This window comes from Lissotriton helveticus, chromosome 4_1 (assembly GCF_964261635.1).
Source record: "Lissotriton helveticus chromosome 4_1, aLisHel1.1, whole genome shotgun sequence".
Lineage (NCBI taxonomy): Eukaryota > Metazoa > Chordata > Amphibia > Caudata > Salamandridae > Lissotriton > Lissotriton helveticus.
The window spans coordinates 2,138,080,151-2,138,103,173 of record NC_136063.1 but is presented as its reverse complement, the minus strand read 5'-3'; the positions used below and the strand labels follow the sequence as shown (position 1 = coordinate 2,138,103,173).

General features: G+C 46.0%; 1 protein-coding gene and 1 long non-coding RNA gene across 2 annotated transcripts in view; one reads left to right on the top strand and one right to left on the bottom strand.

Moving 5' to 3' along the window:
- The window catches only part of RLIM (ring finger protein, LIM domain interacting), a 129,329-nt gene extending 113,624 nt beyond the window's left edge, over nt 1–15,705 (bottom strand). Inside the window, exon 1 of the mRNA XM_078688837.1 lies at nt 15,413–15,705. The gene's annotated coding sequence lies outside the window, so the exon portion shown is untranslated. The remainder of the gene's footprint in view (nt 1–15,412) is intronic.
- Nucleotides 15,660–23,023, top strand: part of LOC144829575 (uncharacterized) — a 29,300-nt gene continuing 21,936 nt past the window's right edge. Inside the window, exon 1 of the long non-coding RNA XR_013610701.1 lies at nt 15,660–15,742. This is a non-coding gene — a long non-coding RNA (uncharacterized LOC144829575). The remainder of the gene's footprint in view (nt 15,743–23,023) is intronic.

The following is a 23,023-nucleotide window of genomic DNA, read 5'->3' as shown; positions in this document are numbered from 1 at the left end:
CAGTTTACAGAGCGCTGAAAGCAAGCGTCGGCTGATTGTCTCAATAGTATCACTAAATACAGCCAGAAGACACAAACCTAGTGGGAAAAAAGTTTTGCATTATGACATGACACTTTCCAAATATTGAAAGGAGACGGGCTGAAAATAGGCGTAAATCGATTTAGGAAAAGAAACACATTGTAGTGAGCCACAAGGGTCGTCTAGCCTAGCATTGTTATTGCCCTTGAAGCTGCAGAAAAAATAAACCCTGGTGTCAAATTAAGGATAGAAGCAGACCTAAGAAGCCTAGGTACGCCATAAACAGAAAGGGACATGGTCTCATTGCGGATAAGTGACAACAATAAAGGGCAAATTTACCACACTGCTAGTGAATACATTTTAAAGACACATCTCTAAGCCACAAGTGCAGTGCATATGGCAACAAGTAAATGCCATTTGCACAAGCCCTGAAACAAATAATTCCAGGAGTGAGATACAAATGGCGCATTGGTGTTATGGATAAAGAAAATGGACTAATACTTGCATACTTTTACGAAAGATTTTGAAGTTCAAGAGGTGAATCAATCAACTCACATGAGGGCAACCCTGAGACATGCCATTTCCACCAATTACTGCAGGTCAATGAGAAACCCTAGAGGCTCGGCAGAAATGAAACTGCAGCAAAAAAACTTTACCACCCATCTGCCCCTACAATGACTCAATCATATTAACAAATAGCAATATCTAAAATAAACCCTTAGCCTATGTTTGATGCTAACATTACAACCCTGCTGAAACCTATAAAGGACAGCTAGCAATGCAAATCTTACTTGCACATCTCTCCTCGATGCATGTTATAAAATAGACATGAATAGCTAGAAGAGAGGCTAGCCCTTATACTTCCAGAGATCATACACCCGTCCGCGCCTGGACCGCGCCCAGCGCCAGGACCCCTGGCCCCCGCCGACGGAAGCCGACCCGACGGACCTACGACGCCACCGAACTCTACGCACTCAACGCCGGAAGAACCCCGGGGTGCTACCGAGCCACCCCGAGACGCACCCACGGACCCTTCTGCTGCAAATCCTGCAAGTTCACCTGCATCCAGACCTCCGCTACACCAGCACCGACTAAGACCAAGCCGAACACCAGCAGCACCCACCTGAAGTGCATCCTGCTCAACACCCGCTCCGTCCACAGACACGCCGTCGAGCTCTGGAACCTGCTCGACACCACTGCACCGGACGTCGCCTTCCTCACGGAAACCTGGATGAACGCCTCTTCAGCGCCCGACATCGCCATCGCCATCCCAGACGGCTACAAGATCATCCGAAGGGACCGCATCAACAACACAGGAGGAGGCGTCGCCATCATCCACAGGAACACCATCCGCAGCTCGACCAACACCCTCGCACCCGCCGAGCACCTTCACTTCCAGGTCCACATCAACCCCAAGACCACCCTCAGAGGCACCCTCATCTACAGACCCCCGGGACCACGCACGCAATTCAGCGAAGACATCGCCGACTTCATCAGCCCGCACGCCCTCTGCTCTGCTGACTACATCCTCCTCGGGGACCTCAACTTCCACCTGGAGAACAACAACGACCGCAACACCACCACCCTGCTGGACAACCTCGCTAACCTGGGACTCAAGCAGCTGGTCACCACCCCCACCCACTACGCCGGACACACACTCGATCCAGTCTTCTCATCCAGCAAGGACATCGCCTTCAGCCACGCCACCGGACGGATCACAGCTGCGTCCACTTCAGCTTCAGAAGGACCACGATCCACCACCACCAGCAACAGGTTGCACGCAGAAGCTGGAACAAGATCACAGCCGACCAACTCGCAACCTCCCTGAACATGAACCCTCCCACCAGCACACCGGACCCAAGCCAGGCGGCCACCAACCTCACCAAGTGGATCAGCGACTGCGCAGACGACCTCGCCCCCCTGAGGACCCCGCCTAGCAGACCCGGCAGCAAGAAAGCCCCATGGTTCACCGACGAACTCAAGAACTCCAAGAAGAACTGCCGAGCCCTCGAGAGAACCTGGCGCAGAGACCCAACTCCGGACAACATGGCTGCCCTCAAGCTCGCCACCCGAAAGCACCACCAACTCATCCGCGCCACCAAGAAAACCGCATTCAAGGAACGACTGGACAACAACGCACACAACAGCAAGGAACTCTTCAACATCGTCAAAGAGCTCTCCAACCCCAACGCCGGAAACAACGACATCATCCCTTCGCAAGACCTCTGCAACTCCCTCGCCTCCTACTTCCACAACAAGATCGCGGACATACACAACAGCTTCAGCACTCAACCGACGCACGCCACAACCGAACCCCCGCCCCCACCACCACCCTCCGTGCCTGGACCCCGATCAACACCGAAGACACCATCTCGCTGCTCCCGTTTCCTGCAAAAGTCATCGAGAAGACCGTCAACCAGCAGCTGGCCTCCTTCCTCGAGACGAACGGATCCCTCGACCCCTCGCAGTCTGGCTTCCGGGCAAACCACAGCACCGAGACCGCCCTGATCGCAGCCACCGATGACATCCGTGCCCTGCTCGACAACGGAGAAACAGCGGCCCTCATCCTCCTAGACCTCTCCGCGGCCTTCGACACTATCTGCCACCGTACCCTAGTACAGCGCCTCAGCAACGTCGGAGTCCAGGAGAAGGCACTGGAGTGGATCATCTCCTTCCTCGCCGGGAGAACACAGAGAGTCCGCCTCCCTCCTTTCAGATCGGAAGCCACCGAAGTCATCTGCGGCGTCCCTCAAGGCTCCTCGCTCAGTCCAACCCTCTTCATTGTCTACATGGGCCCCCTCGCAGCCATCGCACGCCAGCACAACCTCAACATCATCTCCTACGCCGACGACACCCAGCTGATCCTCTCCCTCACCAACGACCCCGCCACCGCCAGAGACAACCTACACGAAGAGTTGATAGAGGTAGCCGAATGGATGAAGAACAGCCGCCTGAAACTGAACTCGGACAAGACGGAAGTCCTCATCCTGGGATCCTCACCCTCCGCCTGGGACGACTCCTGGTGGCCCCCCGCCCTGGGCAACGCACCCCAACCTACAGACCACGCACGCAACCTGGGCTTCATCCTGGACTCCTCCCTCTCCATGACCAGACAAGTCAACGCAGTCTCCTCGTCGTGCTTCAACATCCTGCGCATGCTACGTAAGATCTTCCGGTGGATCCCCACCGAGACCAGGAAGACGGTCACCCAGGCCCTCGTCACCAGCCGTCTGGACTACGGCAACTCCCTTTACGCCGGAACCACCGCCAAACTCCAGAAGAGACTCCAGCGGATCCAGAACGCCTCAGCATCCCCCGGCGCAGCCACATCTCCGGACACCTGAGAGACCTGCACTGGCTCCCGGTCAACAAGAGAATCACCTTCCGACTCCTCACCCACGCACACAAAGCCCTACACAACCAAGGCCCGGGATACCTCAACAGCCGCCTCAACTTCTACGCTCCCAAACGCCAGCTTCGATCGACCGGCCACGCCCTCGCCGCCGTCCCCCTGCATCCGAAGAGCCACCACAGGAGGACGGTCCTTCTCCTACCTCGCCGCCAAGACATGGAACTCCCTCCCGACCCACCTCCGCCGGACCCAGGACCACCTCGCCTTCAGGAAGCAACTCAAGACCTGGCTGTTCGAGCAGTAGCGGACCCCCCCTCCCTAGCGCCTTGAGACCCTTTGGGTGAGTAGTGCGCTTTATAAATGCCGTGATTGATTGATACACTAAGACCAATTCCGTTTAATAAGAGAAGTACAAATATTTGATAACCCCATAACAACTCACCTAGTTGACAAATCAAATACCATTAATATTCCTTGAGCTAGATGACGAAAATGCACCCGACAGAGAGAGTCTGACTTCCTACTAAAAAAGTTACGTTGAGGTTTGGTTTGGGAGAGAATCCAAATCGAATGTTGATGGCATATTGCACAGCCTCTGGCGAGATCAGTGACAAATGTTTACCTACAGCTACAGGATGTCTTGTCCATCCTGAGATGGACAAGACAGTGGTGTCTAAAGGCACCACTTATTTAACAAGGCTATGGAACACTAGCAAAAGCATTGACAGTCATTAAGTCTAGCCTCTTGGACCCATTGGCTTTGCCCCTTGGTTTTAGCCTTGTTGTACAGCATCAGAAGCTGCTGAGCATGGCCAACAAAAAAAGTTATTAAAATGTGGGAGAAAGTGCGGCAGGCATGTCATTTTGTGTGCACCACACATAAGCGCAGCTACAAAATGACAAGTGACTTTCTATCTATCGATTTGTAACAGTAAATAAAAACTATCACGTAAGCTGGGGAAGCAGCACGAAGGTTGGTGGTGGGGAGGAGAAGCAATAGACGAAAGAAAAGGAGGGCGTGGAGGGGGAGCAACACAAAGGTTATGGAAGAACAAGAGCAAGCCCAGCACAGAGGGGTGTGGATAAGCACACATGCAACTGGCAGCAACAGCACCGGGAGAGAAGTACGAGAGACTGCTGGAAAACAGATGGGAGGCACAGACACAAGAATGACAAGCTGGCAAATAAGTGACAAAAAAGCACAAACAATAGTAAGCAGTGGGTGGTCTTCAAGGCCCTGTATGTTTTTGGTGAGCCCACAATGTCTTGCAACAGACAGCGCATGAATATCTCCGGCGTACTGCATCCATAAACACACCTGGAACACCCAGGATATTATACAGGCTTCAAGCACTCACTATTGAGATAGTCTCAGATACTTTTAAATCCTTACAAATATCCCTGCTAGAATTTGCCTACCAGAAAAGATCCCTAAAATGTCTACTAAGATTCATAAATTATACAGGGACCATGGATAGACGGGCCGGGGAGGTGGAGGCCGGGGGGAATTCTCCTATATTATAGGAAGGAGAGCCACACAAAGAGGTCTCCCCTCTGGGGCGTACTGGCTTTGTCAAAAGTTTCTAGTGATACTGTACAACATCTCCTATGCTGTTCACATACCTATAGAATAAACAAAAACAAGCCACTTGGAGATATCCACCTCCTTCATTTTGAATGTGTACAACACGCAGTCGTATGCCTATAAAACGACTGCACAGACAAAACTGAAGTTTTGATCTTTGGCGGAGACGCCACTCTTTGGAACGCCTCCTAATGGTCAGCAGAGCTGGTACATACCTCCCACGCTGAAAGACCACGCCCGTAACCTCGGCATCATGCTGGCCAGCAAACTGTCCATGAAACATCAGGTCAACGCCGTTGTCTCGGCCTGCTTTCACACAATTTGCATGCCCAGTAAAGTCTTCAAATGGCTCTCCATCGGCACAAGGAAAACTGTGATAGGCCCTAGTCACCAGCTGGCATGACTACCGCAATGCACGGCCATATCGCAGCAGCCAGATGGATCCTCAACCTGCCCAAGAGGACATACACCACCCATCACCTGAAAGACCTCCACTGGCTCCACGTGCTGAAGAGGTGCCAGTTCAAGCTCCTGACCCCCATGCATACAAACTCACCCCCCGCCACACCCAAGGACCAGACTTCATGAGCCACCGCCTGACCTTACACCCACAGACCCACCAGAAGCCTCTGCTACACACACCTTTTGCTCGCTCAGACACCTTGCATCTGCCACAGAGGGCCTTATTTATCTCACCTCGCCGCCAAAGCAAAGTACACAAGGGAGACACTTTCATGGAGTGTTTAACCAAAAAGAAACAAAAGATTTAAAAAGTGACCAACGCAAGTAATATGCCCATGGTTCGGGTGGGGGGGGACAAACAAGAAGAGGAAGTAAGGCTTATAAAAGGTGATAAATTAACAACGAATGAGGGGGATAATAAAGCCAACAAATGGTAAGCAGTGGCGGCCTTATAAGTCTACCTTATAAAACTCAGGCGAATAGTCAAAAAGTGAATAAGCCAATCACCTGGCCCATGTGACCTAACCAGCAATCCGGATATCTTTGAGACGTTGTGCAATTCCCTAAAGCAGTGAGGCTGCAACATCTGTACTACACTATCATCACTGAAGCACTTTTCGGGTCGTAACACTAAATCACAAAGTCAGCCACTGACAATATTTTGCTCAATACCTATCCACACCAGTGTAAATTGATTAAAAAAAGGAGGGAGACATAAGACTCTTAGGGAAATTTATGACAAAAGGACAAATTCATACATTTGAGAATTGATTAGGAGCTTGGAATAGTGCACTATGGTGTCAGGGAAGCGAGACAAAACACTAACAGCCAAATTTTACAAAAGTGAATGTGCTCCGCCTCAGTAGTAATAGTAGTGAACAATATGGCATTCAGATAAAAACAACAGACAAAAAATCCATATGAGACATTCTAGAGTTCCACGTCACACTGGATGCTGAAACAGATAAGGAAGCAACATAGTAACGCCACTGTGAGTGTGGCAACAGATGCTTGTAAGCAGGGTTTGTTATGTAAGGAGTGGTTTAGAATTTTGTTTGATTTACAGCTGTCAAAGGAGACGTGGTACAGAATTAGCCAAACAATTCTAACATTTTATTGTTGAGTGACCCACCTAACACGATTTGGCATGCTACACTACAAGGAGGCATGATGCAGGTGGTCGAGGAACCAGACCACATTTAATGACGTTTTCAATGTGAACCATTTGATAGATAGAAATCTAATACAATAGCTAGAATTAAAGACAAAAAGAGTAGACCAAATTGTCAGTAGTTAACACCTTTGCTGCGGCTGCTATTCCGCCGCAGCGCTAAGGGCGCTAACCGCTCCGTCACCAGCCTCGGTTGAGCTGTGCTCATGACGGAGCAGTTCCGTCATGGCCCCGCCCGCTCAATAGAACGCGCCGCGCAGGCGCGTCGAGCGGACCATGACGGAACCGCTCTGTCATCAGCACAGCGCTACCGCGGCTAATGACGGAGCGGTTCAGTCATCAGCGCGGAAGGGGTTAAAAGCAATCATGTTGATATTTGCAAAGGCCACTTCATTGGGGTTTTCAGGAAAACCAATGCAACAGTAACCTAGGCAAATTTACAGAGGGAACATTTACAACAAATTACCTTCCAGATCCTAAACACGATGGAAAGAACTCTAAGGGCCAAGTGAAAACTGAAAAAAAGTCTAGATACTACAATACATCCGTTATTCACACATCATAATATGGGAATTAGCAACTAAAAATTAGGGGCACTTTTGAGCTGAAGGAAATTATGAGACAGGAAACAGGCCACTAAAACAAAAAAGCAAAGTCAAAAACAGTAAAAACAAAAAAAAAATAAAAACAATTTTGTTTTTACTGTATTTGACTTGTTTGTAATCCAGAAAATGTCCTTTTGGTAACCTACCTTAGACTTATTAGTTGAGAAATAGAATGGTAAATACTCCACTTTAGAGTGCAAGAGGCACAGAGCCTCATCCTGTACAAAAACAGGGAAAGGGAGTTCTTTATTTTTGTAGTGTCATACACCCTCTCCCTTTTCCAGTTGAAAAAGGGTACCTCCTTCATGTTTGTTAGTTTGCTATTAACCACACCATTTGAAAATTTATGAATATTACTCACAGAGATAACTAAGAGAACATTTCAAATTGTTCTGGGCACATGGCACTACAGAGTCACTCGCAAAAACATACAAAATTGCCAGACAAATTAAGATCTGTTGCACTCAATAGAAATAACTGAAGGAACACGCCTGGTGGTGTTTGGCAGGTCATGCCCTCCTGGACCAAAATCAGTACAACTAGAAACTCCAAGAGTGGACCACAGAATCAGACACCTGTGCTTCATTATTAAGTAAACAACTGGTATGGACACTTCATACCAGGAATGTAAACAAAAAATTAAGAAAATAAGTAGCAAAGCAGTGCCAAATCCAATAGGGATGACTTTTTGTCAGGGTGTATATTTGGAAGTTGTTGGACGACCAAATATGATCAGTTGCCTCCAGCTGGCTTGGAAAATCACACAATGAAGCAACATAGTGGACGACCCCAATATACAAGCATGTGCCATAACAGAGGCAAGCACTACCCACACAGAAGAATGCAATACAAAAGGAGTCAAATATGTAGTTTGAGCTTTAAGTGGAGAAATGTAAAAAGGGATAGACAGCGAAACATAGCAAAGTGAATGCATTTGAAAGAACGGCCACTGAATGAGACCCCTACCTGAGATAATATGAACCAGTAAGAAAGCGAAATGTATTCCTATGAGACTTTTACATTTTATTAAAGCTTCTAGAAATGTGAATCGTCAGAAATACACACCAACTGTAGCTAAACAGACACTATATTAGAAGACTAAGCTGAATGTATTTATTTATTATAACGTTTTGTATAGCGCGAACAAGACCCGTGGGTATCAGAGCGCTTCACATAAAAAGCAGGTTACAGATCAACAGTATAGTCACACTAATAACAACACAAAGATATGAGGTAGATAATTATACGGCTTTGGGTGAATATAGATATATATCCTTTCCGAATGTGCATTATGCATTAAGAGGTAGGTTAAGGCTTAACATATCATATTCCATTTCCGCAAACATGTAAGAGGTAGAGGATTATATGGCTTTAGGAAGTGAGATAAATATAGAAGTTCACATTTACATGAGGTAGCATTGTGTATACAGCTTAGTCTCAGTAGAGTCACCGAATTTACTTGATACCCTAAGTGTATTGCAAACTCAGTGCACTGTAGATCATTCCAATGGGTCTATTTATGCCCAGATTAAGTCAATCCCAGGAAGGCCACTAGCACACACACCACGACCAAACTGCACAACAACTATGAGCTTTTGTAATCTGTGCACAACTGTACACTTAACTTGGTATGCAACACTCCATCATACGACCAAAGAAAAATGGCTCGTCTACGTACCCCAATAATGTACAAAACAGTTTTACAGATCAATGCAGACTGTGTGAAGAAGAGAAGAGACAATTTGCTAAATTTCTCTGAAGCAGAAATATATAAAGAAAACGAAATTAAGAGTACAGAAAAGTGGATGCAAATTAATCAATTTAACACATTGTCCAACGAATATATTCTCCGTGAAAGTCAGACAGCTGTTCATAATAAATTATTAAATAAGGAAAAGTTCAGAAGTTTGTTTTTAAAGATACGGGTCTTTCGCTTTAGGTCAAAACTAATACATCTGCCAAAGTCACCACGGACACATCAAAATTGGCTAAATAAACGCACAATCAGCATGTGGCAATAGACATTTGCTCTGGAACACATACGTGTAAACTATCAAGAAATACATTCCTCAAGTTGCTACAATAAATATTTTAGCATATGATGCACTTTACTCCCAGGAGACTAAGGAGCATATCATCAAGGCCCGTGATAAAAATATTGCAGCTTTAGCGTCTGTTTTTGGGCAAAAGCGGCGATATTTTTATCGCACATGACACGCTAGCGTGTTCCTATGCCTCTGCGCCAGTTTCCTCAATGCCCAGCTTTGCAGCGTTAATGACATGCAAAGTGGGCGTAACTGACTAAAATAACGTGGGTAATGTCGCTAACACATTTCTCCAATCAAGCTGCACGCTAAACTGCATAGCGATGATAAAAGTAGCGCTAACCGCAGGTTTCATTACGCCTCCTTTAAAACTGACTATATCATAATAGCCTATGGATGGTGGATTATAAGGCTGAGACCACCCAGCCCTATCAACAAGGTTTTGCCTATCGCTGTTGCATTGGAGATAAGCGTTGTTGATAACGCACTATCTCTGCGATATAAACAGGGCTAGCCGTCGATAATTATGCTTGCTCTATGTGAGCTTAGAGATAATTATTACTGGCTGTTGCAGATATGCACCTAAATATCTACCACACCAACTCCAATGTCCGTCCAATATGTGACTAAGATGCATATACCTTTATGGTTATGGACGCTATGCTCTTTTTATATTTTATTGAAATTCGCTGTGATGTGAGATTCAACAAGACTTGCGTTCTTCGACACTTAAATTGGTTGTGTGCATCATACTACTTCACAGCACATGTAAAACAATAGAGGCATCATTAAGCTGATCTTTTAAGCAGCCAGTTGTTAAATTACATGTCTGTATTGTAAACACTGTAAATGTAATGGAGGGAAAAATACAAACCAGTCTGTATTGCAAACACTTTTTAGGTCGAGGACTGCGTCGCACTGCGTAGCAGTGGGCGGAGCCCAGAGATTTAATGTTTCTTAGTAGGGGCTTGAACCCGCCCCTCTTCTCCATTGGCTGGCTTCCTAAACGGAGGCCAGCCATTGGAGGAGAGGGGCGTCACTCTGTTCAAGCCCCGTGTTTTTCAGATTGAGGGGTGGGTTTTTTCGTTTCTTTCTATTTACTTTCTCTCCTCTTCCCGTTGGCTGGAATTTTACCTTCCAGCCAATGGGAAGAGGAGAGAACGAAAACACGCCCCTCAATCCGAAAAAGGACCGTGCTTTCTCCGAGGCATTCCTGCTAATGCCTCGGAGAAACGTGGTGGTGTGATGGCGGAGCTCGCTTGTTAGCACAGGTCCTGAAGAGGCTCCAAGAGCCTGGAGTCCTGGACATGGATGGGAGTGGGCTAAGTCAGAATATTTTAAATGCATTAATTACACGGTCTCGGTGAGCGGGCCCCCTCTCTGCAACACTTTCTCCTTTCCTTCCCCGGGTGAAACAAAAGAGCCTGCTCTACTGAAGGTCTGCTCACAGGCAGCATCCCCGCTTCAGGCTGGTCGGATCCTCCAGCTGTTGGGACATTTCTGAATAAAAGGAGCAGGACACCCGGCTACGGCCACAGGATCCCGCCCTGCCGCCTCGGTAATGTGAATGGCCGGGAATCACGCAGCGACCTCATCGCTTCTTTGGCGCTGCTTAACCAGGCTGTGGGGACACGATAGGTTTATGCTTCGCTGGATTGATTGAAAAGGCAGCCTTTGTCTTAATATACTGCACCCATGCCTGTTTTTCTGGTTTCTAGATTCTGGATGTATGTTTTTTTCTTGTCTGTCTCGAGCTCAGCATCATGGTGAAGATTTCACGATACTGTCTAATATATTACATGTGCGTGGCGAACGTCTGGTTAACGTTTACATTTACTTTTTTGCCCTTACCTTCGTGATTTCAGTTGATTAACAGTTGTCGGCTCCTGACTGTAGTTGCGGAGCTGTGATCGACAACTTCTGATATATAATAATAAAAAGCAAGCTCCTCTTTAGCTGCTGGGCATGTAGCCCCCCGCCCTTTTTGTGGCCAGTCAGGCTATGGAGTCGTTTTGTGCTCAGCTCCTGCATTAGTCTCCATGCGCTGGGTCTAGCCCTCTCATGACACTGCTTCCACATTTACTTTAGAGTTTTGCGGTCACTCCTGCTTGGGAATGACTGTTTGCTACTTGTACAGCACACACCTTCAATTTATCAGCTAATTTTCATCAGGGTTCAGTTTCCCATCACCAGTTGAATGACTTAAAGTTCTTGGATTTAGAAGTATGTTTCCTTTCTCTCCCATCCTTAATGAAAGGTTAGATATTTCGTGTAGTAAGTACTCAACAGAATAGCACTTGCGAGAAACATGCAAGAGGACATTTTCAGAGTATTTTCATTGTGGTGTAAGGGTGAGGCTGTTTGAGCTTTGAGGGCTGTGAATGCTGTGTGAGCTGGGTAAGAAATTTGAGCTGCGAGAGCTGTGATCCCGGAAGTCTAATGGAAGAGCACTTCAGTTTTCAAAAGCATTAATTTGGGATATTTGCATTTAGTCACCCACTCCTGTTCTATGCAAAGATTGGAATTGGTTCAAATCAAGCTCACTGCTCGTGGTATGTCGATGATAAAATCAAAGGGGCCCCTGTACAAACTGGTTCTTCACCCTGGGGAGACAGCACCAGTCTCTTAAGCACTCAAGAAAACGTGTCAAAAACACACATTTCACCACTACTGACCCTAACCCAGGACCGACCAACCGCTCACTGTGTATTTATCTATGTTTGATTTAATCCCATGTTAATGGGAAACAGTTGATAGTTAATCACCGCTGGACGTCACTACCCCTGATTTAAAGAAACAACATAAGACGCTGTCTAGCTGGCAAGACGGCTCAGCGAGTTAAACGCTGGCTGGCAACAAATGCTGCGATTAGGGGCCACTACTGTAAGCGCTGTGTGGACTGTAAGCGCTGTGTGGACTGTAAGCGCTGTTTGAGCTGTGACAGCTGTGTGGGCTGTGACAGCTGTTAGAGCTGTAAGAGCTGTGTATGCTGGGAGAGTTGTGTAAGAAATTTGAGCTGTGAGAGCCGTGTGGGGAATGAGAGCTGTCTGAGTTGTGTGCACTGTGAGAGCTGTTTGAGCCACCAAATCCACCACCACCACATTCACCATCACCACCACACCCACATCTATGTGTGTGTGTGGCTCTGTGTGCGTGTGTTGGTGTAAATGCAATAGGTCTCGCATTTGCAAGAGATTAAGCTATTGGCATTGTAAATGCCAATGCCATTTTTTGGGGGCCTTGACCCAAGAAATTCTACTATTTGTATATACATGTATATAGAGATAACTAACCACGAGTATATGTAGTAGACCTGTACTCTACCATTCCTATATGACTCTTAGAGTTTATCCATTTCTACCTCTTCCTTGAGTGGCGTTACAACTTGTACATTTGAAATTTTTTCTGTTTGTATCTCTTCCTTGTGTGACTACAACTTGTACATTTGCAATTTTTTCTGCTTGTATCTCTTCCTTGTGTGACTTTAGCACTTGTACATTTGCAATTTTTTTCTGTTTGCATCTTTTATGTAACTCATAATCCTAAATCCTTATGTATCGCAACTAGTTTTTATGTAAATCGCTCTTACACCTTCGGGTAATGTTCGCGCTATATAAATTCGCATTAAAAATACTCCGAGGACTGACCGTGCTTCAGGAAGAGGTGAGCTGGGGAGAGAAGCTTGGTGTTCAAACAAAGGAGGGCTACAGCTGCATCGAATCAACCGTCTTCAAACTAAATATTGTATTTTGTTTATCAGATTGTTATTCCTATCGAAATCGTGAGACATTCGGAGACGGTATTTTGGGGACGGACGATCGTGACCTTGTTGTTACCGTGCCTATTTTAAATCATCGCAAACGTGTCTAGTGTGAAATATATTTGTAAGAACAATACCCTAGAACAAATTGATTATCTTTGCTTATGTTTTTTTTTATTCGGCTGTTTAATACACATTAGCCTCCATCGCATCGGTTAACCATGTTGTTTATATTCACTTGGCAGTACCGCTCATGACTCTCTACTAATCACTCTCTAGTACTCACTCTAATACTGTACTACTTACTCTACAACTCTCTATTACTGCCTAATAGATTTAGTAATGAGAAAAAATGTTGTGAGGTACTGACTAATACTCTACAAAAACTGTCTACTACACACAACTTACTACACACTACTACTCACTCTTTACTACTCACTCTCTAATATTCTCACTACTCACTCTACTAGTTACGCGACAAATATCTAATGCTCTATACTCACTGTACTACTCAATATCAACTACTCACTCTACTACTAAAGTACTTATTCAACTCTAATACTCCCTACTCACTTTAGTACACAAATAAATACTCTATAGTACTCACTATAACGCTCTATTACACACTCTACTACTCATAAATACTCAAATAGTCACTCTACACTATTCACTATCATATATTATCAATACTCACTCGAATATTTACTATACAACTCCATAACACTCTACTCACTGTAATACTCAATATTAACTACTCGCTACTGCTCACTCTACTAAATAGCATCTAATGTATAGTACTTACTGTAATACCGTACTACACATTCTATACTACTCAACATTACTCACTCATAATTAGTGACTCTATACTACTCACTCTTCACTACTGAAACTAAAAATACTTTGTATATGTAAGGGTGTGGCTGTGCATGTAAATGTGTGTGGCTCTAGGACTCTTTACTACTCACTCACTATCTAATACTCACTTCCACTTTTTACTACTCGCTCTCTAATACTCTCTTTACTAATAACTCTCCTACTCACTATCAACTACGCACTCTATTACTTACTCTGTGTGTGGGTGCTAATGCAATAGGTCTTGCATATGCAAGCGATTAAGCTATTGGCAATATAAATGACAATGCCATTTATTTTTGATTTTTAAAAAAAACGTCATGAGCAATGCCAATAACTCTACCTTTAATAATGCCGAGACCATTGCATTGTAAATGCTTGTTGTAAATGTAATGGGAACAAAAATACAAACCAGACTAACACTTTTTCACAAACAGATCAAGTAGCTTGTGTTCCTATCGTCAAATGAAACAAAAAACATTTCCCAGCGTTATAGCGAACTGAACAGAAACATGGCCAACGAAGCGAGAAAGTGTGCTTGATAAATTGGACTATAAATCTTTGATTTAACTAAACTGTCAAATAGCAGCAGCGGCACTGGTGCCAATATGTCTAACTCCTTTGCTGAGTTTTATGATGGTGGAATCTTGTTCATGGGTTAACTGCAAATTCAAATCGAAACTGCATTGGAACCTATATATAATTAAGTCTGGAGCAAGTTTATGTACCAATTATTAAGGGCCAGTTAAAGTTAACTATTCATTTCATGCTATTTTTACCCAAAGTAACACTGGATGCTTAACTGTCTCCCGTAAAACATGTTACAAAACTAGTAAAATTATTTAACACTTATCATAAATTAAATAATAGATGTATATACTAACCACGCTTTATCGTATTCACATTGTAACAATAAATAGGTTGGGGCAATGTAACAAAAACAAATGCCTTAATTATGACACTAATCAGACTCAATTCCATGGCACAATTCAGCAGAAAGCTACAAACACATCCAGGTGAAAGTCAAATATGTGAGGCTTGAGAAATGGCTTGACTTGGTTCATGAGTATCAAGGAAGCGCCCCTCTCCGAACAGATTGCTTTCCTATCCCGGAACCGCTGCTTTGTTTAGGATTTGGCTTAAATGAGGATAAAATGTCGGCTGTTGATCACACAGCGTGATTGGCTCAGACTGGCGCAAGAAAATCTGCCTCTAAAAGTTGGGGACGACAGATGTCAGCCCAGGAACTGATGCAGCAAAGCACGGCCAGTAGCAATACGGTCAACAGGAAAAGAGTCAGTGACAAGGGCTGCCTTACACAGGGAGCAGAAGGCTAACCCACCACTAGGTGGGCGAACAGGAAGCGTGCCAAATATCGACAGTGTTAATCCCACACTCGTCTACCCGGTCCAGAGCAACCAATATCCCTGCCGCCATTACAGTACCTTCCTCCCTCCGTCACCTCCGCCGGGGCCTGCTCACGGTCGGGCGTGGGGGGGGGGGGGGGAGCACAGGGAATGCCTGAATACACAACATCCGCGCGTTTACGCGCGCACACACACCTGCTCAATGTACCGGTCCCCGTCGTTGATATACTAACACTCCTCCAGCCGCCTCCACCGCCTTTTACTCCCCCCGAATACGCCGCTCCCTCTCCCGAGCCGTCTTCTCAGGCAGCCATTTTCTCCATTGTTACGAAGGAAGTCCGGAAAGAGCGCCTCCCCCAACAGCCGGAAGTGACGACAAGTCCTCCCTTACCGCTCGTGCGAATAAGAGGCATAGAAAAATGCCCTCATGCAACAAGCACCAGCAGCGGGACCGTGCAACGTTAACGGCGGGGGCGGGGCTACCGAGCGGACTAGACGAGTAAGGGGCGAGGCTTCTGACGTCATGTGAGTGAGACTCGCTGCTTCCGTCAGCGACAGCCGCAATTGCAACTACAGCAGGAGTATTTCCCTTTCCTTATGTTCCGCTTACTCGTAATGTAGCGAGATGCTTACCTTGGAAGCAAATACGTAGCTGCTTACCGTTGGTATTATCGGATGTATATATAGGTTTTTTTCATGTTTTCTGAATTTTTGGTAATTTCAAATAGGTAAAAACAAATTGAGCAAAAACGTTATATTGCACATACGTGTTTATGCTTTCCTTGTTAACAAAAACTTACGGTTGCCCATATCACTGAAAGTACAAATTTGAGGTCCTGCTATGGAAAAACCTTTGGTTTATCTTGTGATTGTACTTGAGGTAGTGCTGTACCACTGCCCGCATTTCTATATCAAGATGGTCGTCCTAATTAACCGCTGAAACGCATTTTCTTCGGTCAGGCTGGGATTAATTTTTCTGTTTTCCTTAAGTGGCACCCGAGGGAAAATATTCAGAGCCTGTCAAAACAGGTACAGTGTTTCTGTCATAGCTGGTCATTGACGTGTACCCCTGCCAGTCATTTCAGGTTTGTTGCCTTACAGCGCTCTGTATTTTCCGTTGTGACTTATCATGTACTACGTGAATGTTGTGTCGGTTTTTGTTAATTTAAAATGGTATGTTTTAACTGACGTTTTCATCTAACTATAATGTCCCTTTAACCTTTTTGTTTTTTTTCCAGTGAATTTCTTACGTTTTTTTTTTTAATACAAAACAAGTTGTTACAATTCTGAGCTATAACTGTTGTACACACAAGCGTGGCATTCCTATGTCACTCTCGTGCCTTGCTACACACTGTGTGTTTATTGTTTGAGGTAGACCCTCCACTTTAAGATAATGTGGTGGAGGTTGTTATTGTGGGGGCGCGTGGGAAGCAGCTTTTGCATGGGGAGTGGACGATATATATAGGGCGGTGAACAACAGTTATTCATCCTTGAGTGGGATCTACTTCTGTCAATATAGCTTTCTGCAAATAAAGATTAATCTTCAAAAATTACCAGAGCTACCTTCTTTTTCATTCTTCGAATTTTGTTACATTGGCAGCGATTGGGTACTTAAGTGACCAGCCTGTCTCGTGCAGCATCAGTCGCTCCCCCTGGCTCCCTGCACACTGGGTATCGTAGCGCTTCAACCGCATTTGCCACCAGCAGTGTCTATGATCTGCATTTCTGTAGCGCTATTCAGCTGATCTGTTAGCCCACATCGCGCGAGTGTTAATTTTAACTGTAGCGTGAGTCTAAACAAATTTGCCTGCTGCGCTTAGCACATTTGTTGGTTCTGCCTGCTTGTAAGCCTTTATGTGCCTCTGCTCACTTTTGTAAATTAATTGCCTACTTGTGCCGATCTCGCCGTGTCTGCGCTGTGATTTGCGGCCATTTTGTTTGTTGTTGTGCCTGCCAGCCCGCCCCTCCCCCTCCACTATCCATAAATGCCAGATGCCTCAACGCGCAGCGTCCACGCGCTGCGGCCTCGCCGAAGGTGCGCCAAAGGTAAGCCCGTCTTCGCCCATCCGCGCCTGGACCGCGCCCCGCGCCCGTCCCCCTGCTCTATGCCGCTCCCAACCCCCCAGAGTAACTTATGATGCCGCTACTCTCCTCGCCCTCAACCCCGGACGCACCCCACTTTGCTGCGCAGCAACCCCAGGACATACCCACGGCCCTTTCTCTTGCCTCTCCTGTAAGTTCAACTGCGTCAGGACCCTCACCAAACACACTTCCTCCACACACAGATCCGAACCCAACGACTTGAAATGCATCCTGCTGAACACCCGCTCGGTCCACAGACATGCAACCGAGCTCTGGGACCTAATCGACACCACGTCACCTGACATCGCCTTCCTAACTGAAACATGGATGAATGCATCTTCTGCCCCCGACATCGCCATAGCCATACCGAACACTTACAAGATCATTCGAAAAGACCGCACCAATAAAAATACTGGAGGAGGCATCGCCATCGTCCATAGAAACACCATCAAAATTACAACCAGCTCTGACGTCAATCTTGCAACCGCCGAACACCTCCACTTTCAGATCCACACCGACCCCAGGACCACACTTAGAGGAACCCTCATTTACAGGCCCCCAGGCACCCGATCTCAATTCAGCGACGACATCACTGACTTCGTCAGCCCGCACGCCCTCGCCTCCGAGAACTACATTCTTCTAGGAGACCTCAACTACCACCTTGACAACATTCTCGACAACAACACCACCACCCTTCTGGACAACCTGTCCAATCTCGGACTCAAACAACTTGTTGACACCCCCACTCACATAGCCGGACACACGCTCGACCCTATCTTCACCTCCAGCAAGCACATCTCCTTCGATCATACTACAGCCCTCCACTGGAAGGATCATAGCTGTGTCCACTTCAGCTACAAAACAACCCTGGCCAACAACAGTCCACAACCCATTCCCCGAAGAAAATGGAACAAAATCACCACCGAACAACTCCTCACATCACTCAGCCAAAACACTCCCACCCTGACAACGGACCCAGACCTAGCGGCCACCAACCTCAGGCAATGGATTACCTACAGTGCGGACGAACTAGCACCCCTGAAAAAACACCAGTCGAAATCATCCAGCAAAAAAGCTCCCTGGTTCAATGATGACCTTAAAAATTCCAAGAAGACATGCCGCACCCTAGAGAAGAATTGGAGAAAAGAACCAACCTCAGACAACATGGCCTCCCTCAAGACAGCCACCCGCAATCACCACCAACTAATCCGATCCGCCAAGAAATCAGCACTTAAGGACCGTCTCGACAACAATTCTCACAACAGCAAAGAACTCTTCAATATCGTCAAAGAATTCACCAACCCACCCACAGCATCCAACGACATCACTAACTCCCAAGACCTCTGCGATGCGCTATCCTCCTTCTTCTACAACAAAATTGCCGACATCCACAACAGCTTCAAGAATACTCCCAATGACCAACTCACCCCACCCCCTTCAGATCCCACCCCTCCAACTAACTACCTCAACTCCTGGAACCCAATCACCATTGAAGACACCATTCGGCTCATGAACTCAATCCACTCTGGCTCACCTTCGGATCCCTGCCCCCACTACATCTTCAACAAAGCTGACTCCATCATCGCTGCCCAACTCCGCGAGGTCATCAACTGCTCTTTCGACACCGCCACCTTTCCAGAAATATGGAAACACGCCGAACTCAGCGCCCTTCTGAAAAAACCAACAGCAGACCCCTCAGATCTGAAAAACTACCGACCCATTTCCCTCCTCCCTTTCCCGGCCAAAGTCATCGAGAAAGCCGTCAATAGCCAACTAGCAGCCTTCCTTGAATCCAACAACTCCCTGGATCCCTCACAAAACGGCTTTCGAGCCAAACACAGCACCGAAACCGCCCTCATTGCGGCGACCGACGACATCCGAGCACTTCTGGACAACGGTGAAACAGTGGCCCTCATTCTACTCGACCTCTCCGCCGCCTTCGACACTGTCTGTCACAACACCCTCATACAACGCCTCAACAAAATCGGCATACAAGGAAAAGCCTTAGACTGGATCATCTCATTCCTAGCCGGGAGAACACAGAGAGTCCGACTCCCCCCCATTCCACTCAGAGCCCACCGAAGTCATCTGCGGCGTACCTCAAGGCTCCTCACTCAGTCCCACCCTCTTCAACGTCTACATGAGTCCCCTCGCCTCCATCGCACGCCAACACAACCTCAACATCATCTCCTACGCTGACGACACCCAACTAATCCTTTCCCTCACCAAAGACCCCAACACCGCCAAAAACAACCTTCACGAAGGCATGAAAGAAGTAGCCGAATGGATGCTACAGAGCCGCTTAAAACTCAACTCAGACAAGACGGAGGTGCTCATCCTAGGATCCTCCCCCTCAGCTTGGGACGACTCCTGGTGGCCTTCCGCTTTGGGATCTGCGCCCACAGACCATGCACGTAACCCTGGCTTCATTCTAGACTCCTCCCTCTCAATGTCCAGACAAGTCAACGCCGTATCGTCCTCCTGCTTCAACGTCCTTCGCATTCTCAAAAAGATCTTCCGCTGGATTCCCATCGAAACTAGAAAGACTGTCACCCATGCACTGGTCACGAGTCGACTGGACTATGGCAACACACTCTACGCCGGAATTACAACAAAATTGCAGAAAAAGCTCCAGCGCATCCAAAACGCATCAGCGAGACTCATATTAGACATCCCGCGCCAAGAGCACAACACCGGTCACTTAAAAAACCTCCACTGGCTTCCCGTCAACAAAAGAATTACTTTCCGCCTTCTTACCCACGCACACAAGGCCCTTTATAATCTAGGACCCGAATGCCTCAACACCCGATTGTCCTTCTACTATCCCACCCGCCAACTAAGATCATCCAATCAAGCCCTCGCCGCAGTCCCACGCATCCGAAAAACCACCATGGGCGGCAGATCCTTCTCCTTCCTGGCTGCCAGGACCTGGAACTCACTCCCCACCCACCTCCGCCTTACTCAGAACCACATCTCCTTCAGAAAAGAACTGAAAACATGGCTATTCGATAAAAAGTAAACCCCTCCCTCCAGCGCCTTGAGACCCTCTGGGTGAGTAGTGCGCTTTATAAATGCATGAACTTGAACTACGCACGAGGAGGCAGCTCTTCAGCGACGTGATTGGTGTAATTCAGATTTGTCAGTTTCTATTGGCAAAAGTAAAGGAATGGTTACACCCTTCTGGGATTTTATCATTGGCATTTTGGGCGAACGGACACACCTCTTTTGATCGGAGGATTGCTTTCTATTGGTTGCACTTCTAATGTAGATTACACCAAATTATTTTCCAATGAGGTGGCACACGAGGCCACCCCGTGCCTGGATACAATTTTATGTGCTTGGGTTTATTTCGTGTAGAGCTTTGTTTCAAGTTCTGTTTTTTGGGCCTCTTTGAGCCTCCGTGGAGCTGTTAACATGACGTTGCAGTCTCTAAACCGTATCCAGGCAACAGGGTGGCCTCGTTTGTTTAACTGAGATTCTGCCACCTCACTGGAAAATAATTTGGTGTAATCTCCCCTGGGTACAAGTGTCCTGCACGTAGCATCAAAGTAGGATGCGTGTCTTGTGCACCGCCTCCTACTATAACTTCCTGTTCCTCTACAGACCGCCACCTTGCAAGGCGACATTCCCAGACACACTTCAAGACACAGTTTCAAACCTGCAAACACTGCACTCCAATCTATGCATTCTGGGTGACCTCAACATTTGGTTTGACAAACCCAATAGGCCTCATCCGAAAACCATAATCACTGGCCTAGACGCACTGAACGTGCATTAGAACGTCCACAAACCCACACACATCGCTGGACACGTCCTAGATGTAATTTTTGCTAATACCGAACTGGTTAACTTTCAAACTATAACTCCAGTCACATGGTCCGACCACCATTTGCTTGCTTTCCAACATAAAACAACAATAATCGACTCACCTAAAACTACCTTACATGCATCCACCTATCAACCGTGGAACAAACTAAATTTTGAACACTTAGAAACACAACTAACTTCCAGTACAGATCTGGAAACAATACATTCCGTTCAAAAACGATATGAGTGGCTACAGGAGGCTTTTGACATCCTTATACCACTCAAAACCACACAACAGAACAAAAGAAAAAGTACCTTGGAGAAATATAGAGATAAAAGACATAAAACAACAAATTAGAAAGCTGGCTCAAAGCAAACGCCAAAAAAACAAACTTCACCTACAGAAAATTAACAGATTATACAAGTCAGATGTCAAAAAAGCGAATAAAATGTACTATTGAGACACAATTCAAAATGCTAAATGTGCAAATAAAGAATTCTATAAAATACTTCATGAATTTTGTAAACCAAATTGCCTAGAAGGAACTCATCACGTTACTCCAGATTTCACACGCAAACTGGCAAATCATTACATGGACAAAGCAGACCTGGTAGACTCATTTTTATAACTGAGTCCGCAGCTAAAGCAGTAACAGCAGCAGCGAGGAAGAGTGGAATTATTAAAACCGCGACAAGCAGGAAATTGTAATCCTGACCCGAGTCCACAGCACCACGGGGACATAGAGAGCCTCTGATGTCCCGTAATTGAATTACCGTGGCTTCTTCTTGAATCCTTATGATTGAAGCGTAGTCTCCACACACAATGTCGCAATCCTACTTGATTTAGACCTTGGGGCACGCATAATCACTCCTGCGAAGAGATCGATATACCTACTGAAAAATCTCTTCCAACTAGACTTCAAGTAGTTCCTTTCCCAGCCTAACCAAGACACCAATAGAATGGCACCTCGCCTCAAAATCCCAAGATACAAGAGAAAAACCATGGGTGGCACTTCCTTCACTGTTCAAGCAGCCAAACTATGGAACTCTTTATCCCCCAATTTAAGATCCACGGATAACCACCTTATCTTCAGAAAACTACTCAAGAATTGGCTCTTCCCAACATAAGCACCATATTCAAAGTGAAATATACAGCATATCCCTCTGTATATAAGCATTTATTTGTATTATAGATATGTACCTATCTTTGTGTATTGCTTTGTATAACCATGTAGAATAATTATGTTGTTAAAAAATAAATAAAATTCATTTTCAAGTACAACAACACTTGAAAACCAGTTTGGCTAATGCATCTTTAATCTACATATACATACTTACTTCCTTTATGCATCTATATACCTTCCATGTACTTGGATCTATATAATTATTACTTTTCTCCTAAAAAAGCTTATTCAGTGCACTACCCTATTTCTCATCCTATACACTATCAATATCTTTAATCTACATATACTTACCTCCTTTATGCATCTTTTTACTTTCCATGTACTTATGGATCTATATATTATAATTTCGTCTAATTCAACATATCAAATGCACTATCCTATTTCTCACCTAATACCTCTCTCAATATATCTTCTATTCCAACTTTCTGACTCATCTCAAACATCTTTCTACTACTCTTTCCAATGCACAACCCTATTTCTCACCCTATACTTCTATCAATATATGGAGGAGTGGAGGAGTGTGGCTCACTGATTAGAGCGGCAGACCCTGATGCAGAGGTCTGGCCCGGGACCAGGGTTCAATTCCCGACGCGGCAGGGTCCTGAGCCCAAAAATGTCCACGGACTCGATAATTCTCGCCTCGGTGCCTATTCTAATCATGGGGTCCCACGCTGCAACTCTGTGCAATAGTTGCTTAATCTCCACTACGGCGGCCCAACCGCTTTCACCCTGG